Genomic DNA, 7,187 nt, shown 5'->3' with positions numbered 1-7,187 from the left:
GTATCAAAATTTAGAGAAGTATCCTCCAAGAACAAAATAAACAACGCAAACAATGAGGAGAGTAGAGTTGGCACTTGTGATGACCCGTTTTTACATGTATTTTCACCGAAAATGTATTTTTAATTTAATTAATATATTAGCTCTTTTATTTTAAATTATTGTAATTTAAATTGGTTTTTATTTTATTTGATGTGGTGCTTAATTTATTTAGTTGTTTTATATTTTTTAAAATCGTTTTCGGCAGATTAGTTTTTGATTTCCGGAGTAAGGACTGGACCTCATTTCTTTTCCTCATCTTTTCTTTTTCTTTTTTCTCTTTTTCTTTTTCCTTTCTTTCTTTTCTTTCTTTTTTCTTCTTTTTCTTTCTTCTTTCTTCCTTCTCTCCCACTCGCACGACCTCCCTCTCCCTCAACCGTTCGGTCCAAGCTCCCAGCCGATGCCACCTCCAGCCGCCGTGACCCACCTCCACCTCCGGCATGTCCCTCCCACACCGGCGAGCCCTACTGCACCGATGGTGTGCTACGCCAGCCACCCCCTCTCTCTCTTTTCTCCTCCAAACAAATGGGTCTTCAAACCTTTTTCTCCTCTTTGAGCCACCATACACGGCCAAATCAGCCACCAAGTACCACCATTGGATTCACCACATCAAGCACTTCCTCCCCATGTCTTTCTTTTCCCCTAACTCTCTCTTTTTCTCCGATGGGTCTCCATAACTAGAGTTTCGGTTGCACCACCGTACGCTACCGTACATGGCCACCCATGGTGTTTCACCACCACCATCTTGTTCCTCTCATCACCATGACCTTCCCCAAGAAATTTCATGACCAACAGAGTTGTGTATAGCCCTCACTCTCCCTCACTCTCCAAGGCCGAAATTGGCTTCAAGTGACCGATCCGCCACCGTGCGCCGCCACCCACAGCCAAAGCTCACTTTCACTAGCTTCATAAACATCCCTAAATCCTTCCCTATCAATTTCATGTCTTGGTTTGTCCCCGTTCAAAAGTGGGTAATTTATTACCCACGGCAACAGTGTAAATTACATTGTTACGTTACTTTTCCTCCACCGTTTGCAACGCCGCGAGCTTTCAAAAAATACCGTATAGCACTGTAAGTATTTTTCAAACTCTACTTTTAGATTTAAATATATTTTGCTCTTACAATAATTATTTATCTCCTGGTTGGTTGATTTCGGACTGAGTCCGAAGAGTTCGGGGGTCGGATGGATTGAGGACGGAGTTGCTTGATTTGGTTGTTTTGTGATTGTTTGGTTATTTGTGCCCTGAGACGCGCATTACATATTGCATTCATGTGCATTTTATTTAAATTGAGAAAAATCATGTTTTGTTGGCGTAAATGGTTTTTCTTGTGCATGTGTATCACGACCCCAAGTCGAGATGGGGTATTATCTCGGTGGAGCTCCTCTGTTCATTCGGGAGCATAATATACTAAGTGATATCCCCTGAATTGTTGCTGGGCGACAACGGGAGCGGGCGGGATGGTAACTCTCTACGTACCGTCTTTGTGGCCCTTCGCTGGCCAGGGCTAGAGGATGCTTGGCTACGAACGGGCGGGGCGCGGAACTGGGCATCGCTCGTTTAGGTGTCACACGCATGGTTGTTACCTGCGGTGTGGCATAGGAGCCAGGGTGTGCGGATGACTCCTAGGGGAGGTTATGGTGCATACAGATTAATTGGTTATTGGATATGAGTTGGATATGGGCCAAATGAGATTTTTGGCGTGCGTGGAAAAATGTGGTTTTCATGGGACATGTGCTTTGACTTTTCTTTCATGCATATTGTTTGAGTTTTATATGTTTTTATCTAGTGGTGTTTGGATTTTACTTACCTGCGGCACCATTTTTTGTTTCTAGATTTTGGTGCAGAGTTCGAGGAGGAAGAGGAGGCTAAGCCCGAGGTTGCGGCTCCGCCAGAGTTCTGAGTTAGTGTTTATGCTTTATATTTGGTTTTGAAACTATATTTGTGTTTTGTAATATGTTATGTAGGTTTTGAACAACTTTGTATTAAACAATGAAAATTCTGGTACTTAGTTTATGACTTTGCTATCTGCCGCGTGTTTTTTCATGCACATTTGTTGCTTATACACACACCTGACACTCGTTGATAGGGTGGTGACCCGTGATGTCATCATCCGGACGTCTCAATTTTCCCGTGTCTGTGCATGGGGATTTGGGGGCATCACAGGTGGTATCAGAGCGGTTTGACTCTGGATAAAATCACATGTCCCGTAGATGTAGTACCATAAGTTTTTAAAGTTATGTGTTAAAAATTTATTTTAAGTAAAGTTGCTATTTGATTTTGTTTTATTTGTTTTGAATTTATTTGAGCTTGTTTGCTTGTATTTATTTAATTAGTTATGTTATTGCATGTTGGTTTCCTGTTGTTTCTTGTTATGTGGTTTGGTTTTTGTTTTTGGTTTTATGTTGTTGGTTTTATTTGTTTTTCTTAAAGGGGGTCAAAGGTTGTGTTGTGGCAGGAAGGCGGTATAATCGATGATACTATTATTAGGCATGAACATTTAGTGTAGTAGGCTTGAATTTTTTAGCGATGTGGTTTGCTTGTATGATGTTGAGGTCTGAAAGGAATGTCATGGTTTAGGCAATCTTTGTAAGGTGGGAACTCACGTAGCAATGAGGAGAGGAATTAGCTTTAAGTCGCTTAAAATAATTGAGGTCAAGGTTTTATAGAATTTATGTAACGGGGCTATAGTATAGGAGAGTGTAGGTTCAACGAACTTTTAGGATATGTTTAAGGGAATTTTATTTAAGGTTTGGGGTCTTTTGCCGCTGTGACCTTGCAGTGCTTTAAGAAAGAATTTAATGATCGCTTCTTTTCCGCTTCCGTGAGGCGGCAAAAAGCAAGAGAGTGTTCTCAAACTTGGTCCAAGGGAGCATGACCGTGGAACAGTACGCCCGAAGAATTATAGAGCTTCGGCGATTTGCTTCCCACCTCATCGCCACAAAGAAGATGCAGGCCGAGCGTTTTCAGGAAGGTTTGCGACCAGATATATGCAAAATGGTAGTTTGCCACCGGATTACAACTTTTCAGGATTTAGTGGATTTGGCCACTCTAGCAGAGCGTGAGGTTAGTTTGAGGGTGGGCTCCCCTCCAGGACATAAGAGGCGGAGTTTTTCTGGTGAAAGAAGTAGTTCGAGTTCTCCTCAGAAATTTGTTCAGCGAACCGGGACTCGACCACAAGCTTCCTCAGGGGTTCGTATGAGAGGACAAGTGCCAATTTGCGGAATATGTAATAGAGCTCACGGAGGCGAGTGTCGTCTAGGTAGTAACCAATGTTTTGAATGCGGTCAGACGGGGCATTATGCTCGTGAGTGCCCTAGTCGAGTTCAAGAAAGCCGTGGAGCTTGTCGCAGTGGTAAAACTAACCAGAAGCAATTAGCTTGGGCTCGAATGTATGCAGTGACTCTTGGTACCGTTGGAGGTGAGGTTACGGAGACTCAGAATGCTGGAGTCATGGCAGGTATGGGTCTAATCTAATCTTTCGTGATGAACGCCTTGTGTGGTTTGTTTTTTTTATATTATCGAGGCTTAGAGAGAATGGCATGATCTGGGTGATTTTTTAGGGAAGTAGAATAATTGAGTTCTTTGGTTTCGTGAAGTTTATGAAATGGTCTATAACGTAGTAGGTTGTAAGTTCAGCAAATTTCAAGGATGGATTTTATGAAGTTTCAGCAAAGTTTTAAAGTTTGGAGCCTTATAGATTTTAGGAAAATAAGTTTATGGTAATTAAGGTGTTAGGTTCTACAAGCTTTGGGGGGAATAATTAAATTTCGATTTGTAGATTTCGTGATTCGGATGAGTAAATTGGTGGCAATTGGGGCTTTAGATTTTACAAACTGTTAAGGTGAATGTTTTGATTTAAAGCCACCAATCTTGAGAATTTCAGAAAATGATTTATTATCTATTAATGTTTTAGAATTTGAAAGATTTGGGAGTCGATTTTTTTCTTTTATGGGATGTAAGTTCTTTGATCTTAGGAGTTCTAGAAGATGATTCTTATTTGATTTAAAGTTTTAGAATTGCAGAATTGAATGACTGATTTATAATAATAATTGGGTTCTTAGTTTTACAGACTTAGTGCTATAGCTTGATCTACTCTAGTGAGTGATTAGTTTGTAACTATGAAAATGGGATTGATTGGAGTTGAGTTATTAATATGAAAATTTTTCTACAGTAGATTTCTTTGAGGATTGGAGGTAATGATCTAGTTCGTGTATTTCTTTGAGGATTGAAGATATCAAGCTAGTTTAGAAAATAATTATTGTTAACTCGAGGTTGTAGTAGCAAATTTTAGGAAATGATTTTATCGATTCGAAAGATATAGGTCCATCAGGGTGTTAGAAATAGTAGATTTTGTGCTGGTATTGAATACGATTGAATTTGAAGTTATATGATCCGTAGACTTTTGGGAATTAATTCTTAGCAGGTTTAAGGTCATTCTCAGTACCAAACTTTAAGCAATGGCTAGTTGCTGATTTAAGGATATAAGTTGAGTAGATTCAGGAATGATTCTTGTTGAGTTGGGAATATAAGTCCAGATGATGGAAATGTGATAATGGATCACTTGTACGTTTGAATGATTTATGGTGTTGGCTAAAAGTACATGAGATCGATGAGTAGTAATGGTAAGTGTGTTGATGACTTGCAAAAATTTCGTATTACAGATTTTATAAGTTCGCTCGAGCGGAGGCTTTTGGCCGCTCAAGCAAATTCAGGCAGATTCAAACTCTCGACTACCGCTCGACAGGGAGCTCGAGGGGTTGCTGAAAACAAAGATCGCTCGAGCGGAGACATTGGCCGCTCGAGCGAACTCAGGCAGAGTCGAACGCTCGACATGCGCTCGACACCCCGCTCGAGTGAACATCGTATTTTGATAGATCTAGGGTCTTCCGCTGTCAGACGATATAAAAAGGGATTTTTCACCCTATGGTCGTACTTTTTGACTGGAGAACACCTTTTGGGACTGAAAAAGACAGCTAGAGGGATTCAATTCATTTGTTTTTGGAGAGAGAATTCCAATTATTGCACGTACGTTGGAATCATACATAAGCACAAACGGGAGAAAAGCATTGAATCGTTTCCTTGGCCACTCGGCAGTGAGCTCGAGGAGTATTTTTCAGTGTTTATTTTCTTCCAATCTTCTCAGATCAATTATGGTGAATTCTTTTATGTTGAATTCTATTTCTAGCATGAGCTAAATTTTATTCATTCTAAGAAAACGATGTAACCTATTTCCGAACTATGCTTGATTGTCTATGCTAATTTAAGGCAATTCTCTCTTTGTTTATCTGATTTATTCTGAGTTTATTGCTTCTAATTAACTGGCCATTAATTAGATGATATTTAATCTTGTGATTTGCTATCGAAAGAGGGAATCATAGGGTAAATCTTGAATATTTCAACATAGGTAAGTATAGAGATCGAAAGACTTGTATGAACCTATATAGTAATTAAATCATTGGTCTTATTGCTTTCTTACTTTATTAATTTGCATATTCTTGTGTGAATTGATGAACAAGAATAATTTTCAATTGACTGTCGAAAGAGACTGTTGGATGGATTAGAGATTTGCTAATGAACAAAAAGAATTAAATTAAGTTGGCTGGATGAAAAAAGCATAGTGAAGAATTAGGTGAAATCGATTTCCTAGAAGTTTTCTTTCCCATTAATTTGATTTTCGAACGTCAGTTTTATTTCATTTGCGTATTACTCTCTGAGTTGATCTTAGTTTAATTGGCAGCTACAAAAATCTTAGTGATTCCTCTAGATAAAATTGAGATTAGTATAATTTTGGTATTTGGCAAAAGTAAGGTATCAATCCCTGAGAACGATACTCTTCTTATCACTTTATTACAAAACTACGATACTGTGCACTTTTAGTTTTGCACCGATCAAGTTTTTGGCGCCGTTGCCGGGGAAGTGGTTTATTCTTATTCTTTTTGTCAATATCGATACAAAGTAGTCTTGGTTTTAATTTAGAATTTTATTTTAATTTGTTCTACAGGTGTGTTTTTGACGTTGGATGCGCCGTGCTAGATCTCGTGATATTATTCCTGTTGATCCGGAGATTGAAAGAACTCTTAGATCACTAAGAAGAAATAAGATACTAGACATGACTGAAGAAGAACGTGAGGCACTACCACGCATCTTGAAGGACTATGTACGACCAGTTGTGAATGGAAATTACTCGAGCATAATGCGCCAGACAATTAATGCCAACAACTTTGAGCTCAAACCAGCTTTGATTAGCATGGTGCAGCAGGCTCAATTCAGCGGATCGCCACTGGATGATCCCAATATTCATTTGGCAATGTTCTTGGAGATTTGCGACACTGTGAAGATCAATGGTATTCCTGAAGATACCAATAGACTGAGATTGTTTCCTTTTTCTTTGAGGGACAAGGCTAGAGGTTGGCTACAATCTCTACAACCGGGAAGCATCATTAGTTGGTAGGACATGGCTGAGAGGTTTCTTGCTAAATTCTTTCCTCCTGGAAAAATAGCCCAACTCAGGAGTGAGATTGGCCAGTTCAAGCAAAATGATTTTGAGTCACTCTATGAAGCGTGGGAGAGGTATAAAGACTTGGTTCGACGTTGCCCACAACATGGATTGCCAGATTGGTTGCAAGTTCAGATGTTCTATAACGGGTTAAATGGGCAAACTCGAACTATAGTTGATGCTGCTTTTGGTGGCACTTTGATGTCAAAGACAGCTGAGGGTGCGACTGCCCTTTTGGAAGAAATGGCCTCAAACAACTATCAATGGCCAACTGAGAGGACGTTGGCTAAGAAAGTTGCTAGAATTCATGAATTGGAGCCGATAGCAGCCCTTTTAGCTCAAGTAGCTACTCTATCTCATCAGATTTCAGCCTTGACAACACAAAGGATACCACAAAGTACAGAATATGTTGCATCTACAAGTATAACAATTCCAAGTAATGAAGCAAGTCAGGAACAAGTTCAATATGTCAAAAATCGGAACTACAACTATTGTGGTAATCCTATGCCAAATTACTATCATCCAGGGCTTAGAAATTATGAGAATTTGTCATATGGAAATACAAAGAATGTGTTGCAACCTCAACATCCTCCAGGATTTGATAGCCAACCAAGCGAGAAGAAGATGTCACTGGAGGATGCCATGGTTTCCT

The 7,187-nt window shown here is 39.7% G+C and overlaps 1 non-coding gene across 1 annotated transcript; it reads right to left on the bottom strand.

The window, feature by feature from the left end:
- Nucleotides 1-6,541: 6,541 nt before the first annotated feature.
- LOC122280301 lies at nucleotides 6,542-6,648 on the bottom strand. The gene has a single exon (XR_006229879.1). It is a non-coding gene; the product is annotated as a small nucleolar RNA R71 (small nucleolar RNA).
- Nucleotides 6,649-7,187: the final 539 nt, after the last annotated feature.

Source organism: Carya illinoinensis, chromosome 10 (assembly GCF_018687715.1).
Source record: "Carya illinoinensis cultivar Pawnee chromosome 10, C.illinoinensisPawnee_v1, whole genome shotgun sequence".
NCBI classification, from domain to species: Eukaryota; Viridiplantae; Streptophyta; class Magnoliopsida; order Fagales; family Juglandaceae; genus Carya; species Carya illinoinensis.
Note: the sequence above shows the minus strand (reverse complement) of the source record. Positions and strands in the feature narration are given on the sequence as shown.